General features: G+C 53.7%; 1 protein-coding gene across 1 annotated transcript in view; it reads right to left on the bottom strand.

The window, feature by feature from the left end:
- Positions 1–14,876, bottom strand: part of KLHL29 (kelch like family member 29) — a 237,014-nt gene extending 222,138 nt beyond the window's left edge. The window contains exon 1 of the mRNA XM_036434704.2: positions 14,118–14,876. The gene's annotated coding sequence lies outside the window, so the exon portion shown is untranslated. The remainder of the gene's footprint in view (positions 1–14,117) is intronic.
- Between the last annotated feature and the right edge of the window lie 738 nt (positions 14,877–15,614).

The raw sequence follows: 15,614 nt of genomic DNA, 5'->3' as shown, positions 1-15,614 counted from the left end.
GTATGCCCCTCGAATGATGTTATAAATACCTAAATGGCCCCTGGCAGAGAAAAGGTTCCCCAGCCCTGAAATAAACGTTGACTCTTTGGCCCGGCTGCCGTGGCTCAGTGGTTGAGTGTTGACCCATGAACTAAGAGGTCACTGGTTCAATTCCCTCTTCGGACACATGCTGGGGTTGTGAGTTCAATCCCCAGTAAGGGGTGTGCAGGAGGCAGCCAATCAATGATTTCCTTTCATCATAGATGTTTCTATTTTTCCCTCTCCCTTCCTCTCTTTCTAAAATCAATAAACATTAAAAAAAACAAAAAACAAAAAACAAAAAACAAAAAAGCACAGTAGACTCTTAGTTACCCTTCAGAGAAATATTCCTAACTACCCAATCCAAAATAGCCACCTCTTTCCTTGGCCCGATTATCTAGATTCCACTCCAGTATTTAGCTGTTTTCTTTTCCACATTAAGTCTTAAAATGTTAGCAAGTCACCTTCAGTACTGACATCATGACGGGTAACACCCGCACGGGAACTGCAGCCACATACGCTACATACTAGCTGCCTGCGAGCACATGGCATCTTGCATGTGGGAAAATAAACGCCTGAAAAGGTCTCCTCTGGTGCCCAGTCATCCTGCGAAGAAGACGTTACAAGCAGAGGAGACGCACTGAAGGAGTGTCTGGCCGCCACCCTGGCTCCCGCAGGCAGGACTCACTAAGTGGCAGCATTCAGCTGCTCCAGCCCCTGCTTCTCTGCTCACGCTCCATCCTGCAGGCCTCCCCGCCTCTCCTTGGAAAACAAATCGCTTTTCCCGAAGTTGATGAGAAAATGCCCTCTTGTGGGCGTGACGGTGGACCACCTCTGTAGAGCCAGAGACGTCTGAAAATGTGGTTATTCGAGAGAATTCATTAGATGTAAAGATTCGAAGGGGGAAAATAAATGCAGCCATCCTCCCTTTGTTAAAGCGAAAGTGCGTTTTTCTAGAAGGCCATGAAACGGCACTCCGTTCGCTGCTGTGTGTCTCGCGTCGCAAGCAAGTTCAGCTCCTCTTCCACAGCTTCGTGGCAAAGACAATTACTCTCCTCGCCCAGCTGCTGTGCGAGGTGCTAATGATGGGTCACTTTTTTTTTTTAAATCATCTCCAGAACCGGCCTCGTTCCCACTTGCAGGAAACCATCACCTGGGATTGGCAGGCAGCAACGGAAAACAATAAAATTACGTGCGATGGGCTTGCCATCACCAGCATTTCACAAGAAGCGAAATGCATTGCACGGTGGCCCGGGGATGGAAGGTGGCTTCCTCCTTCTACGTCTCTATCAGAGGCAAAGCCTTCTATGGAGGCAGGGTCCTCTCTCCCAGGACAGCCTCTCCCCGGCCACCGAGGAGCCTTCTGGAGGCCTGCTTCTGCAGAGAAGCTGGCGCAGGCATGGGGAGCGCTCCAGAGACACACAGGCCGGGTCCCCGGAATTTGGGAGGGCTCTGCTCATCCCCACCCGCACCCCTCCAGTCCAGGCCCTTTTGCAAATGGAAGCACACACACACATCTCTCTGGGCGAGGCAAACTGAGAAAATTCTTCTGTCTTTTACACACACACACACACACACACACACACGCACACACTCACACACACACACACACACACACAGCAATTGGAGTTTCTTCCTCCCTTTCTCGCTCCGCTGTGCCATGGATGGTGGTCATCATCGTCGTCAGTAAATCCTGGGTGTGTATGTGTCCTGTTTCCCAGGGCCCGCTCGGTGGCAGCCTTCCTTCTGGCTGTAATTTACAGGTACAAGCGACCACTTGGGGGCACAGATATTTGAAAAGCTGCCACTGCCTTCAAGGAGACAGGCTTCAGGGATGAATGCCTGCTTCAGCGTCGCTACCTTTAAGCAGAAAGCCGCCCGCCACCCCCCAAATGTCGGGAGGGAGCCTGCAGGAAGGAGCCCCTGGAGAAAAGAGAGCCCAAGAGAACGGTCCTTGAAGGTGAGTCCGCCATGCTCGGTGAGGGGTCCTGGACACAGAGCCGTCTGGGACGCTGTGGCTCTTTCCTCCCTCTACAAGCCGGCGGTGTGAACATCTCTCCACATTATGGTCAGTCTTCATCGGATCTGTGTGGGCACACACACAAACCCTTATTGCCGGTGGCAAAAATTAACCTTTTTATTGCGGTTCCGTTTCCCTCGGGGAAACAAGTTTTTGTGTTTCCCAGCATGAAAAAATATGCTGATTGTTTTTTAAAAAATCTGGAGAATCTACAAGTCGCAAGATGACTATGGCTAACACTGTGGCATGATTTTCGTGTTTTTTTTCCTATGTTCTTTTTTTTTTGTTTTTACTTTCTTGACATCCTAGTAAATATCTCCCTGAGGCCTTTTCGTTAACCAAGTTTCCGAGATCCTCTCAGATAACCAAACTCAGGGTGAACTGTCACGTTAGGAATTTCGTCCTCAGCCTCCACAGAAGCCGTTGGCACCTTTCCTGATGGTTCCCAGGGAGGGTTCCACGTCACCTCTCCCGCCAACCCCACCTCAGCGCCCACATGCTACTTTACGATGGCTTTCCCAGGCGGTGCGGTTCCTAGCTGGGCAGAGGGGAGACACGAACCCAGGGAGGCTGGGGGGGGGGCGGGGGGGGGCGGGGGGACGAGGGGAAGAAAGAGGATTGCGGGGAGGAGGGGGAACTTATGATGAGCATGGGGGTTAGTGCCCTGGAAAGGCTTGTGTCTGATGCCAATAAAAACGGAGCAAACGCTGTCTTTCTGTGGCTCTGATTTGGATGCTCCGTTGTTTCACACCCAGTGCAGGGATCGCTTATCTAGCTGCACATGTTAGGAAATCATCCCCACTCCAGTTTGGCAATCACAGCACACACAGAGAATCCCACAGGGCTTTCACAGTCCTACCCAGAGCAGCCCGAAACAGCCCCCAGGCCCCAGGAGTGAGTCCTCACCCAGGCCCCTCGCTCCCGCCTCTCCTCGCCCGGTTCCCGATGCTCTTCCCACGCCGGAGCTCCTGGCCCAGCCCTGCCCCTGCCTGGTGAGTCTCAGGTGGCATCCCCCCTTCTGAGAGCCCCGCTTGTCCAAGCTGTGGCCGTGCCCAGCACGGGGCCCTCAGAGGAAGGCCATCAAAGGAATATAAACAAAAGGGCAGAGGTCAGCGTCCGTCCACGGGAGGATGGACAGAGTGTGGAACCCGCCACGGAATGCTGCCTCGCAGTAGAGAGGGGACCACAGGGACACGTGTCGGCATGGATGCAGGGTACAGGACACACACTGCCCGCGTCTGTGTACACGGCAGCCAACAGCAGGCAGGCAGAGCTAACCTGTGGTGACGGACATCCGAAAGCAGCTGGGGAGAAAGGCAGTGATTGGGGAGGTCACCGGACACTTTTTGGGGGGATGGAAATGTTTTGTATTTTGCTTTGGATGGTGGCTACACAGGTGTGTACCATGACCACAACTCAGTGAGCCGAACACTCGAGGTTTAATTGTACTGCCACCATGATTATACCTCAAACAAAATGAACCATGTCCAGCGAAGGGCTAGATCCACAGCAAGTGCTCAGTAAGTATGGAACTGTTCAAGTAACGCCTTCTCTGCACGCCCTTCCCCCCTCATGCCCCCCCCCCACACCCCCCAAAGCAAATTGCTTCAAGAATGAGAACTGGTTTGGATGGAATATATTTAAAATCTATTTTTTTATAGTGGCAAAAATATGTAACATCATTTTGACCATGGACGTGTACAGCTCGAATTGTTGTACAATGGTTACCACCACAGTCCGTCCATCTCCGGAACCTTCCCGTCTCCCCCACCTGAAACTGCGTACCCACTGAACGACCGCTCCCCATTCCCCCTCCCCCAGCCCCGGCAGGCACCGTTCTACTCTGTCTTTATGAATTCGACGACTCCAGGTACCTCATCTGTGTGGTCCCTTACAGCATTGCTCTTTTGTGACTGGCTTATTCTAATGTCCTCAATGTACATGCATGTTGTAGCATGTTTCAGAATTTCCTTTCTTTTTATTTTTTATTATTATTTTTAAATCTTCACCCGAGGACATGCCCTTATTAATTTTTAGAAAGAGAATAATGGAGAGGGAGATAGAGAAACATTAACCCCAGAGGGAAACATGGATCAGCTGCGTCCCCTATGCTGGGGATCTGCAACCCGGGGCATGTGCCCTGACCAGGAATTGAACCCAAAAACGTGTGGTGTACGGGACAACACTCCAAACTAACTGAGCCACCCTGGCGAATCTCCTTTATTTTTAAGGCTGAATATCATTCCATTGTGTGTATACGGTAACTTTTACTTATCCACGCATCCCCGGAGGAATACTTGGGTTGCTTCCACATTTTGGCTGTTGCGAATAATGTTGCTACGAATGTAGACGAGTGTATAAATATCTATTCAAGTCCTTGCTATCACTGCTTTTGGGTGCATACCCAGAAGTAGAATTGCTGCATCATATGGTAATTATACGTTCGCTTTTTAAAGGGACGGCTGTACCGTCTTCAATAGCAGTCACACCATGCTACGTTCCCACCAGCAGCCCAGGAGGACTCGGATTTCTCCTCTTCAGCATCAACACCCGCTCTTTCCCGCTTGTTTTTATAACAGTCTCCTGCCACCGTGAAGTGGGAGCTCACCGTGGTTTCCGTCTGCATGTTCCGAATGACCAGGGTGGAGCTGAGCGTCTCTTATTGTGCTTACTGGTTATGGGTGTATCTTCTTTGGAGAAATGCTCAACCAAGGCGTCTGCCCATTTTTCAATCAGGCTGTTGGTTGTTGAGTGGCAGGTAAATACGTTTTAACTGTAACTCTGGGCAGGACTGGGACCGAGTCTTGCCCTCCACGCTGTCCCATGCTCAGACCCCAGCTGTCACTCTCGCGTGCCCTGCACCGGTCCCCACGCCCAGCGGCCCCTGGTCACACCGGAGCGGAGCCCTTTCCCTGCCATCACAGAGACTCTCTCTGGTCTGAGTGTCTAGTCCAGATATCAAAACCGGTTCCTGAAGCCCAGAGTCCTGGGAGACACACCTGGGATAAACACAGCCGAAGTGACAGCTCTCCGATGGTGACTTTACAGCTCAGTGAGTACCCCCCCCCCCCCACCTCCCTCGGAGTCCTCTCCAGCAAGGACAGCGCTGCAGTTCCTGCAGAATCAGGAGACAAGCTCTCTATTCTGGGGAGGATGCCTGAGCCGGGCGGCGGCCCTGGGATGCCCTCCTCACCGGGATGTGCGGGAGAGGCCTGGGCACGGGCAGGCACTGCCATCCAGAAGCCCAGGGCGGGGCCTGCCACTGCCTGACGGTCTGTGTGTCTTTATCCCAGGAAAGCAGTGGCCCAAGCTGCTCTCCTACTAGCGGCTGCCCACGCCCTTCCCTGTATGTCCTGACCCTGGTGCCGCCCAGGTCACACAACCCACATCCGCTCCGTCCAGGGGCCCTGCACCTCCAGGCTCCTCCTGCTGACCCTGTCAGGTGCCTGGGCCCGAGGAGAGAACTGTAGCTCACAGGAGTGGCGGTGACTTCCACGAAGCCTGGTTTCCATGCAAACCATTTTTCTCCTCTGGGGTGAAAAGGAGGAAATTAAAACAAAAAAACAACAACAACAAAAAAAAAACAAAAAAAAAACACACCTCACCTGTTCATTGATTTTTTTTTTTTTTTAAGAGAGAGAGGTGAGAAGAGAGAGAAGTGGGGAGAGGGAAAGGGAGGCAGGGAGGAGGAAGAGAGAAAGAAAGAGATAGAGATAGATGATAGGTAGATGATAGATAGATAGAGGTGAGGAAGAAAATGGGTCAGTTATCTCCATACATGCCCGGACCCAGGATCAAACCTACAACCTAGGTATGAGCCCTGACTGGGAATCGAACCCGTAACCTTTTGGAGTATGGGACGATGCTCCAACCAACTGGGCCACCTGGCCAGGGTGAAAGAAGAAAGTTTTAAACCTGAAGCTGTTTGCCCACATCACGTGGAGCAACCCAGGTGTTTTTTTTTTTCTTTTTTTTTTTCTGAGGTGTTGCCATAGATCCTGACTGAGAAGCTCTGGCGCTTCCACTTGGCACACGTTGGCTTCAGCGAGAAATATGTTCCTTTCACAGTTTGAATATTATTCAAGTTGTGATGATTAAAGCTGGTGGGAACAGCATGAACCGAATAGATTACAGCACTCCTCTTCCAGCGGGCTCTTCAGGAGCAGATCGGCCTCACACACACACACACCCCAACATACACACACCAACACACATGCACACAGATACATACACACACGCACACACACACACACACACACACACACTCTCTCTCTCTCTCTCTCTCTCTCTCTTTCTCTCTCTCTCTCTCTCTTTCTCTCTCACCGACGCAGCTTCCAAAGGTGGGGCTTATACTTCCCAGATCCCTTAGCCCTTGCTTTAGTTCAAAAATCCAGAATTAGAGCATGTTCATCTTATTTTTTTTTTTTTTTTCACTTCAAGCAAAGAAGTGAATTCAATGACAAAATAACATACCCCGTGCCCAGCCTGTGTGGTTCCGTGGTTGAGAGTCGACCTACGAACCAGGAGGTCACAGTTGGATTCCCGGTCAGGGCACATGCCCGGGTTGCTGGTTCAATCCCTAGAGTGGGGTGTGCAGGAAGTAACAGATCAATGATTCTCTCTCATCATGGATGTTTCTCTTTCTCCCTCTCCCTTCCTCCCTGAAATCAATAAAACTATATTTAAAAAAAATAAACACAAGATTGAAGTTGTTGGAAAACACAGTGTTTTCATGGTGGCCCATGTCATTTCCAGGTGCTTCATTTTATTGAAATCAATGCTTTTGTGAAATCCCCCAAATTTGAAAATCTGAGTGGGACCATCCCTTTTCAAGCAGGCATGCTGTGAAGGACGAACTCTGCGTCAATTCTCCAAGTCTCAAATAGATTCAAGTCACCCCTGGAATGCAGAAGCTCCAAGAAAACGAGTTTCCAAAGTCTCAAGTCATAAGCCCTGGAAGATTCCATTTAGATTAGTTAGGATTCACCAACAAGCATGTTTAGCAGATAGACGGCCAGATGTAGCATCTGAAACTCCACACAATGAAAACCACGAACAGATAAGTGCATGGCCGCGGAGTGAAGGAAGAATCTAAAACACAGGCTCCGATGTCTATCACCCACACCGTCTCTGGGCATCAGCCGATCCAGGCAGACGTTCTTATTAACGAGGTTTGTGCCTGGCACTGTGCTAGGCTCCGGGGAGTCAGGAGCGAACAAGCCCAGATTAGTCTTCAGTCATCCCTGGATATATCCTTAATCCTCCCTGCTTTGTTTCCAGTCTTTAATTTGCTACTTATTACACTGGCTCAATAAGGAAACAGATGCTGCTCAGGCATCTACAAGTTTTTCTCATTAGCCTTCTAGGAACCAGAGTAAATGGGAGCAGGTGGGCAAATCCAAAATGATGATGAATGTTGGTCAGACCTGGTAAATATTCTTATTTCAGCTCACCTTCCCTCGAAGAGAATTATTTAAAATGTTAATTGGCACAGACGAGGCAATACCGGGTACATAACAGGCGATGTGAAGTGGTGCCAGTGCACTGAGACCCGGTCTGGAGCATCAGACACACAGATACACACAGACACAGACACACAGACACAGACAGACAGACAGACAGACACACACACACACACACACACACACACACACACACACATAAACATACACACATAAGCACACATAAACACACACACACACAGACACACACAGAAAAGACAAGACAGACAGACTAGTAGCTGACAGACCTGGGTTCAAACCCAGCTGGACCACGAGGCGAGATTTGTGGCGCTGGGCCAGTTGATGACTTTTCTGAGTCTCATCTTCATTTGTAAAATGCGGATTATCCCTCCCTCGCAGTGTCGATATGAGGATTAGAGGTAATATATGTAAAGTACTAAAATACAGTGGGCAGCAATAACTGGAAGCTATTATTATTGTTATTATGATATTATTGGGGCTTGATACAGGTTTGGTGATTGAATAATAGGTGGATTAGCTGACCTCTAAAATCCACATCAACTCTAAAATTATGATATGGAAAATGGAATTAAAAGTTCACATATCAAATCCACTCAAGGATATTTTTAGCTATTGCCATTGTGATGCAAATCTCTTCTGCGTTGCAGAGTGAGTACTGATAACAAGACTCACAGAATCCAGTACATACACACTCTGGCACCTCACGAAAATGTGCATGAGCACATTTAACAGAGTGGGTGTCTACGGCTTCTCAGATCCTAAGGATTGCTGCTGCCTCTTTATTACTACCCCTTTACCTAAGCTCTCCTTTCTAGAGTACTTTCTAGAACACTTCTCCAGGCCAGCCACTGTAATGCACGCATTATCAGGGTTATCTCACTCATGATTATTCCATTTTCAGAGAGAGAGAGAGAGAGAAAGAGAGAAAGAGAGAGAGGACACCAGCCCTAGTAGTGGGTTTGGCTCAGTGAATAGAGTGTCGGTCTGCAGACGGAAGGGTCCTGGGCTGGATTCCAGCCAAGGGCACATGCCCAGGTTGAAGGCTCAGTCCTTAGTGTGGGGCATGCAGGAGGCAGCCAATCAATGATTCTCCCTCATCATTGATGTTTCTCTCTCTCTCTCCCTGTCCCTTCCTCTCTAAAATCAATAAAAATTTATTTAAAAAAATTTATTTAAAGAGAGAACTAAAGTTTACTGAGATCAAGGATTTTCCCAAGGTCACATGGCTAGTAGGCACCAGAGACTGGACTTCAACTCTGACACTAAGCCCATGCGTTTATCCACTCGGCAATTCCACAGCAACCAGGAGAGCCCTACAGCAAAGCATGAGAGATTGGAGAGACTCTCGAGGAAAAAGGGAAGAACGAGGGTCAGTCACATCTATTGCATTCTTTATCTGTGCTCTGTTAACTGCATTGTCACCCGATCTCTTAAACAGATCAATGTAATATGTCAGGGTAAAATCTGTTAGACTACAGCAATCCCACTTCTGGGTATGTATATCCAAAAGAAGTGAAAGCAGGACCTGGAAGAGATATTGCATGTCCGTGTTCACAGACATGTCTTGTAAGATTCCACTTCTATGAGGCATCCACAGTGGTGGAATTCATGCATGAAAAAGGGAGAAGGAAAGGTGCTTGGCAGGGAGTTGGGGGAGGGGAAGTGGGCAGCGGAAGGTTAATGGGTGGAGAATCTCAGTTCCCATATGAAAAGTTCCGGCTAGCCAGCCACTGCACAACAATGTCAGTTAACGCCACTGAGCTGTATGCTTCAACATGGTGAATTTCATGTTCAAGCGTTTTGTGTGTTTTTTTCTTTTTCATTTTTTAAATATTTTATTGAGTTTTTACAGAGAGGAAGAGAGAGGGATAGAGAGTTAGAAACATCAATCAGTTGCCTCCTGCACACCCCCCAATGGGGATGTGCCCGCAACCAAGGTGCATGCCCTTGACCGGAATCCAATCTGGGACCTTTCAGTCCACAGGCCAACACTCTATCCACTGAGCCAAACCGGTTTCGGCCAAGTGTTTTGTTTTGTTTTTTAAACCACGATTTGGAGGAATAAAGTTGAAGGAATATATATATTTGTATACATGTGTGTATATATTCTTTAAAAGGTCAATGATTTAAACATTTCAAAACTCTATACAATAATAAAAACTGACACGTGTGGGGCCCATGACAGCCTTTAAACGTTGGAAAGTTTGACATCTTGGCCCAAATTGGACCCCTATCATGACCATCCCGGACCATTTCTGCTCTCGCTTCCCATTCAGCATCGGCTGCTGCTGGCTAGCTAGGCCCACCTGCATTTCACGCAGACATCCTCCGAGGGAAATGAGAAATCTTCCCCTTCTCCCCCTAAGGCTGGAAATGCCCCGAGATAATCCAGCTCCCTTCACAAATCACAGGGGTGCTGCTTCCAGTGACCAACTCTCCTCCTCTTAATCTGCAGCTTCCAGCCCCGTTCCCAGGGCTCTCCTGGGCAGGAGTGCAGCCTGCCTTTCTGACCTGGGACTCCGGGGAAGGACGTGTGGAGCTGTCAGGGGCAGAGCCCCGGGGCTGGCTTTCAGAATGGTCCTGATCTCAGTACTTCTGACCCAACGACCAGGCGAAGAATTCTGACACGATGTTTTCTTCTTCACCAAAACTGAGAACCACTTCTGTGGTAAACGTTCTTCAAATGGAAGTACTTTCCAAAGGTTGTTACTATATATCTATATCTATATGTGTGTATGTGTGTGTGTGTATGTGTGTATGTGTGTGTGATATGTAATACACACATATTAGGAAATGACCCCTGATTTCCTAAGGAATTACAAATGACATCTTCTGCACAAGCTTCAAATACTCTTCCAGTTTCTGAACACTTGGGTCCATGGGTAAGTTTCTGTCTGTAAAGAGAGGCGGTGTTCTCTAGTCATCCTACACGGTTGCATCGGAACCGTCAGCTGGATTTTCTTACCCACAGTGCTTCTTCCTCCTTCCACCCCAAAGGAGGCACTTAGCTGACTGATTACAGAATCACAAGCTTGGCAGGAATTCCGCTCCTCCATCTGACTTTGAACGTACGTATTCCAATTACTTCCCCCGATCCTAATGGTCTGTAGAGTACTAGTGCTTGTCGCGATATTTCTGAAGTAGACAGGGTGCGATTAGCATGGGCCTGTATCCTGAGGAAGCAAGCTTGAAAGCAGGTGAAAAATTATCACTCGGTTTAAGCAAAGCTGCCTGTTCAGTGAGCTTGCAAGGTTACTCGGATCCCAGGGACACTCTATGCGGTGGATAAATGGGTGCTGCACTTGGAAATCCTCTGATGCTCCCAGCCTTCTGTCTTTGGCTATGACTAGAAGAGAAAAGAACCTAGGAGGACAGGCCCGGTCCAGTCCATAAAGTCCTCAAGTCTGTCTTAGCCAGATATAACGCAAAACATACAAAACTCCTTGAGTCCTACGGGGTAGGAAAAAAAGGCAGGGAAGAAGGAAAGGCGGAAGAGAGACTTTTAGTCCATTCTGCCAGGTTGGACTGACGTCTCTGGGCCATAAAGCAGGACAGCCTTACTGTACTAGTAAGCCTGCAGGAAGAAAACAACACAACACAAAATGAAACAAAAACCCCCGCATGCACACAGAAATGTCCAACGAGATGCTAAAAACCTACATTAGCATCAGTGGTGCTATTTGGGTCTTTTACAAAACCCCTTTAAAACAGTGTGTAACGAGGATTAGTGTGAACTTTGGGGAACCAGAAGGGGAAAAACGGAAATGCTTTCCATGGGAATGATTTGCAGCCAAATCAATTGATAAGTGAACGAAAAGAAAAAAAAACAAAACAAAAAACCAAAGACGGCACAAGTGAAATTGATGCCAAAGATGTATAAGGTTGACTAAGTAAACAAGGATGGAATGAGTCACCATGGAAATGCATGAATATTGAAATAGGCAAGATTTGAATAGGCTAATGACATGCCTCACTTAGACTGACAGGTGCGCGGAACAACTGGAACACGCAACCCACACCAACAGCCACACGTCTAACATGCTTATTCCTAGAAAACGGGAGCCGGACTTCCAAGGTTCATTTGGTAAGAGCTTAAAAGCAAAACACGTTTATTATTATTATTTTTTTCATCGTAAAGGAAGGCACTCAATTCTCATCTACTTGAAATAAAGAAAGGCTCCATCCACTTGCTCGCTGGGTACCAGGAGCTGCAGCCAGCACGTTATTCTCTCGGGCTCCCCTCGGCTTTGCGGCCACAAACCTCTCTCACAACGGGATTCTCGGTCTCGCCCGTCTCCCAGACTTGAAGTCTGACCACCACTCATTAGAAACATAATTAAAGAGACACAATACTAGTATTCCCCATCACATACCGATGAAAACCAATAACCCTTAATCTATTGGTTACCATGGCTACCATAGGATATTTTTCTTTCTGTGCAACTCTAGGTATTTCGTTTGGATTGTTGCTTGCAGATGGAAGTTGGGAGACCTCTCCATTTCCGTGAACTGTGCTGGAAATGGAGAGGCAGCACAGAGGGAAGTGTGGGCAAATGTGGCTTATGAGATGCGTGTGCAGAAAAGTTATTAAAAGTGATGTCAAATGCATCAGCCCATAAACCAAGCTAGATGCCATTAAATCATATAGAGGGTTAGGACACATATGCTAGCAATCCCCTGATCTTAGAACAGGAGGATAAATGACGTGGGCTTGGACTAACGTGTGGGTCAGAGTCTATTCCTCAGCGGCTCGCCGCTCCATCCCTGTATAAACGCCTGGGTTATGGGATTTACTCAGACCCATCTGTCCCCACCAGTCAGGAAAGTAGTCACCTCTGTGTCATCAGATGTGTTTTGACCTGCACCAGGATGAACTGTTCTCCCACTACCCTCCCTAAAGAGTGAAAAAGTTAGCTCTCCACACCCCAATGCATGTTTTAAACACACCAGAGTGAAGTGAGCTAGCGAAGTCTCCTGAAATTGGTCCTAAACCGAAATAAGTCCTGGACTCTGCCCTCCCAGGGCTGTTAGGGATCAGACCAGAGGGCAGGGGAAGCACTCTGTGGTGACGAGATGACTCCAAAGAGGCTGAAAGCAGGGTGAGGGCGGCTGGGAACAGGGCAGACCTCACTGCACGAAGAGCCGCAGCAATCCCAGCCTGAGCCTAGCTGCACTGGCGGAGGCTGAGCACGCAGCGGCGGCGGAGCCTGACAGTCCCCGCGCTGACGGAGTGGAAGTTTCCGGGCAGCGGCGGCTCCGCGTCCTGCGTCCTCCGTCCTCCGCGGTGCGGCTCCCCGCGCCCGCCTAACGCTGCCCAAATGCCTGCGTCCCCGGTGCGCCCCGGGCGCGTGGCGCAAGCAGGGCGGGGGGCAGGGAGAGAGCAGAGCAGCGGCGGTGGCAGAAGCCGGGCTTCCTCACCCATCAGCATCGTTGGGGACCCGCGGGAGGACCCGCAGATGGATCGTGTCTAGCGTTGGGCTCCGGAGCCCAGGAACGACCCCCGGCTGCTCAGCCAGAGGATCCAGGCACCCCAGAGAGACGCGGCTTGACCCCCATCCCCTCCTCTGTGACCGCGGCGGCGGCGCGTCCCCGCCCGCCTTCCCCGCCGGCGCAGACCCCACCTGCCCGGGAAGCTGCCCCGGATCCAGCCAGGATCTAGCCGGGCGCTCGGTTCCGCTCTCCGGGCGCCGGGGGAGCGCACCCCTCCCTGGGGGCCAGCCGGGGTAGGGGCCGCCCGGAGCCCTTACCGGCGCTGAGATCGACTGCAGACAACCCTCGGCCGGCTCCAGGCCCCGGAAAGCCAGAGGTAAACCCGGAGGTGAGCCCTCCCTCGGCCACCCCGGACCCCCGCGCAGTCGGGGTGCGCGTCCACACGGTCCATCCCGCACACAAACAGCCCCTCCCCGCCTGACACGCAGCCTCTCTGTCCGCGGGAGCTCTCCTGTCCGCGTCCCCGAACACGGCGGCACCGCTAGGTGCTGAGGGAGGGGGGGGGGTCACACCAGGGGCGGTGCGGGGCCCCTCCCCGTGGGTTTCCAGCTCCTCCACCTCCAAAGTTACTTGGGATGAGTAGAGAGACTGGGTCCCCCAACGGCGGGGCGAGGACGGGAGGTGGCAGGACACCCAGCCCGGCTGCGCGCAAGCTCCCAGCACCTTCCCAAAGGGCAGGCCGCCCGGCCGCCCCGGGGTCCAGCCCTCCCCGGTGCCTCCTCCGGGCCCCCCGCAGCCCCTGCCCCGGGCCTCTCCGGGGAGGCGGCCTGGAGATCGGCGCGCTCTGCCGGGCCCAGCCCGGGGGCTGGCTGCCCGAGGCCGGGGGTCACACACGCTCCCAGCGTCCCCGATCGCCGCGACCCCGGCTCGGGGCAGCCCCCCGGGCATGCACCCCGGGGGTAGGAAGTTTTTTCCCCCCCGTTTCCCCTCTGGAGTGGCGCAGGCGCACGGGCTCCCGCAGCCTGGCGAGTGCAGACTCCGGAGGCTCCTGCGCCGCCGCCGCCGCCGCCGCCGCGGGAGCCGAGCCCTGCGTGCCGGGCGCCCGGGCCCCGCTCCCAAGCCCGGCCCGGCCCCGCGCACCGCCCGCCAGGACCCCGGGCTCTTACCTCCTGCCGCGCGGCTCCGGCCCCGGCCCGGGGCGCGGCGAGCCGGGGGCCGCGGGTGGGCGCAGGCGGGCGGATGCAGAGCGCGCGGCGCCGGCGGGCAGCGGGGGGAGCGGGGGCCGCTCGGGTCCTGGCCGGGAGGAACGGATCCAGGTCCACCTCCTCGCGTTCCTGCCCTCCGCCGTCTCCCCCTTTCCCTCTCCTTCTCCTCCGCCGCCGCCGCCTCCCGGCAGCCCGGGGAGGATGCCCGGGGAGGGAAGTCGGTCCTCCGCTGTCAGCGGCGCGGCGGCGCGGCTCTCACCGAGGCGGCGGCGGCGGCGGCGGCGGCGGCTCCGGCAGCATCGCCCCCGCCCTCCACCCGCAGCCGCGGCGGCCGCGGGCTGGGCTGACTCCGGGCTCCGGGCTCCGGGCTCCGGGCTCGGGCTCCGGGCGGGGGCTGCGTGCGCTCAGGCGCGGGGACCGCGGAGGCGGCTGCAGGCGGGCGCTGCGGGGCCGGGGCCGCGGCCGGAGCTGCCGGGGCTGCGGCGGGGTCCGCGGCGGGGAAGGCGGCGGCGGCGCGGGGGCTGGCGCGGCCGCGGCGGCGCGGGGACCATGCTCCCCTCTGGCTCGCTCCGCTCCGGGTACCGTCTGCTTTAGCTGCGAGGGGGGCGGGCTCCGGCGCGCAGCCAGGGGCGGGCGGAGCCAATCGCGGGCGCCCGGGTGGGCGGGGGTGGCGGGTGAGGGAGGCGGAGCGCCCCCGGCCGGGCACCCGGCGCCGCTCCTCCGGCCCCAGGGATCCCCCCTCCCCGGTGCAGCCGCGCGCGCCAGGCCGAAGCCGAGTACAGGCGGGTGTGTCCATCCGTCCGTCCGTCCGTCCGCCTCCCCCTGCGGCGGCTCCCTCCCGGCGCGGCGGCCGCGCCCGCGGATGCGCAGCGCGTGGCTGGGCAGCTCGGGCCCGGCCGCCCGCCCCTGGCCCGGGTGCGGGGCCGGACCGAGGCGGGCGCCGGCGGTCCCCGCACCTGCGGAAGCCGGCAGAAAAGTTTGAGAAGGAGGAGTCCAAGGGTCGGTCTTGCAGCTTCCGCCCTCCCTCTGACACTCCAGCCCCGGGAAGGAGCAGCGATCGCCCGAATCTGGGAAGAACCGCGCTGGTCCTGCAGATCCCGGCCCCCCGGCCCCCTTTAGTCTGTGCCCCCCGCCGCTCTCCTCGCCGGCCTCCCGTCACACGGACCCTCCCGAGTGCCCCTGGCCTCGGGGGACAGCACCTGCCCAGCCCACCCAGCCCGGCCCGTCTGCGCGGGCAACCCCCACCCCGGCCTCCCACGTGGTCGGTCTGCACTTACTTTCTCAGTCCTGCCAACTCGGCGTCTGTGCTCGCTGTCCACACACACCCCCACCTACAACCCCAATGGGAGGACTGGAGGCCCGGGAGGGGCCCCCATGCAGGCTCTCCCTTTCTGCCAGAATTTTGCATTTCAATCTTCCCTGCCCTGGTGACTCTCTAGGTCTTGGTTTTATTCCAGA

Source organism: Pipistrellus kuhlii, unplaced genomic scaffold (genome assembly GCF_014108245.1).
Source record: "Pipistrellus kuhlii isolate mPipKuh1 unplaced genomic scaffold, mPipKuh1.p scaffold_m20_p_13, whole genome shotgun sequence".
NCBI lineage: Eukaryota > Metazoa > Chordata > Mammalia > Chiroptera > Vespertilionidae > Pipistrellus > Pipistrellus kuhlii.
Note: the sequence above shows the minus strand (reverse complement) of the source record. Positions and strands in the feature narration are given on the sequence as shown.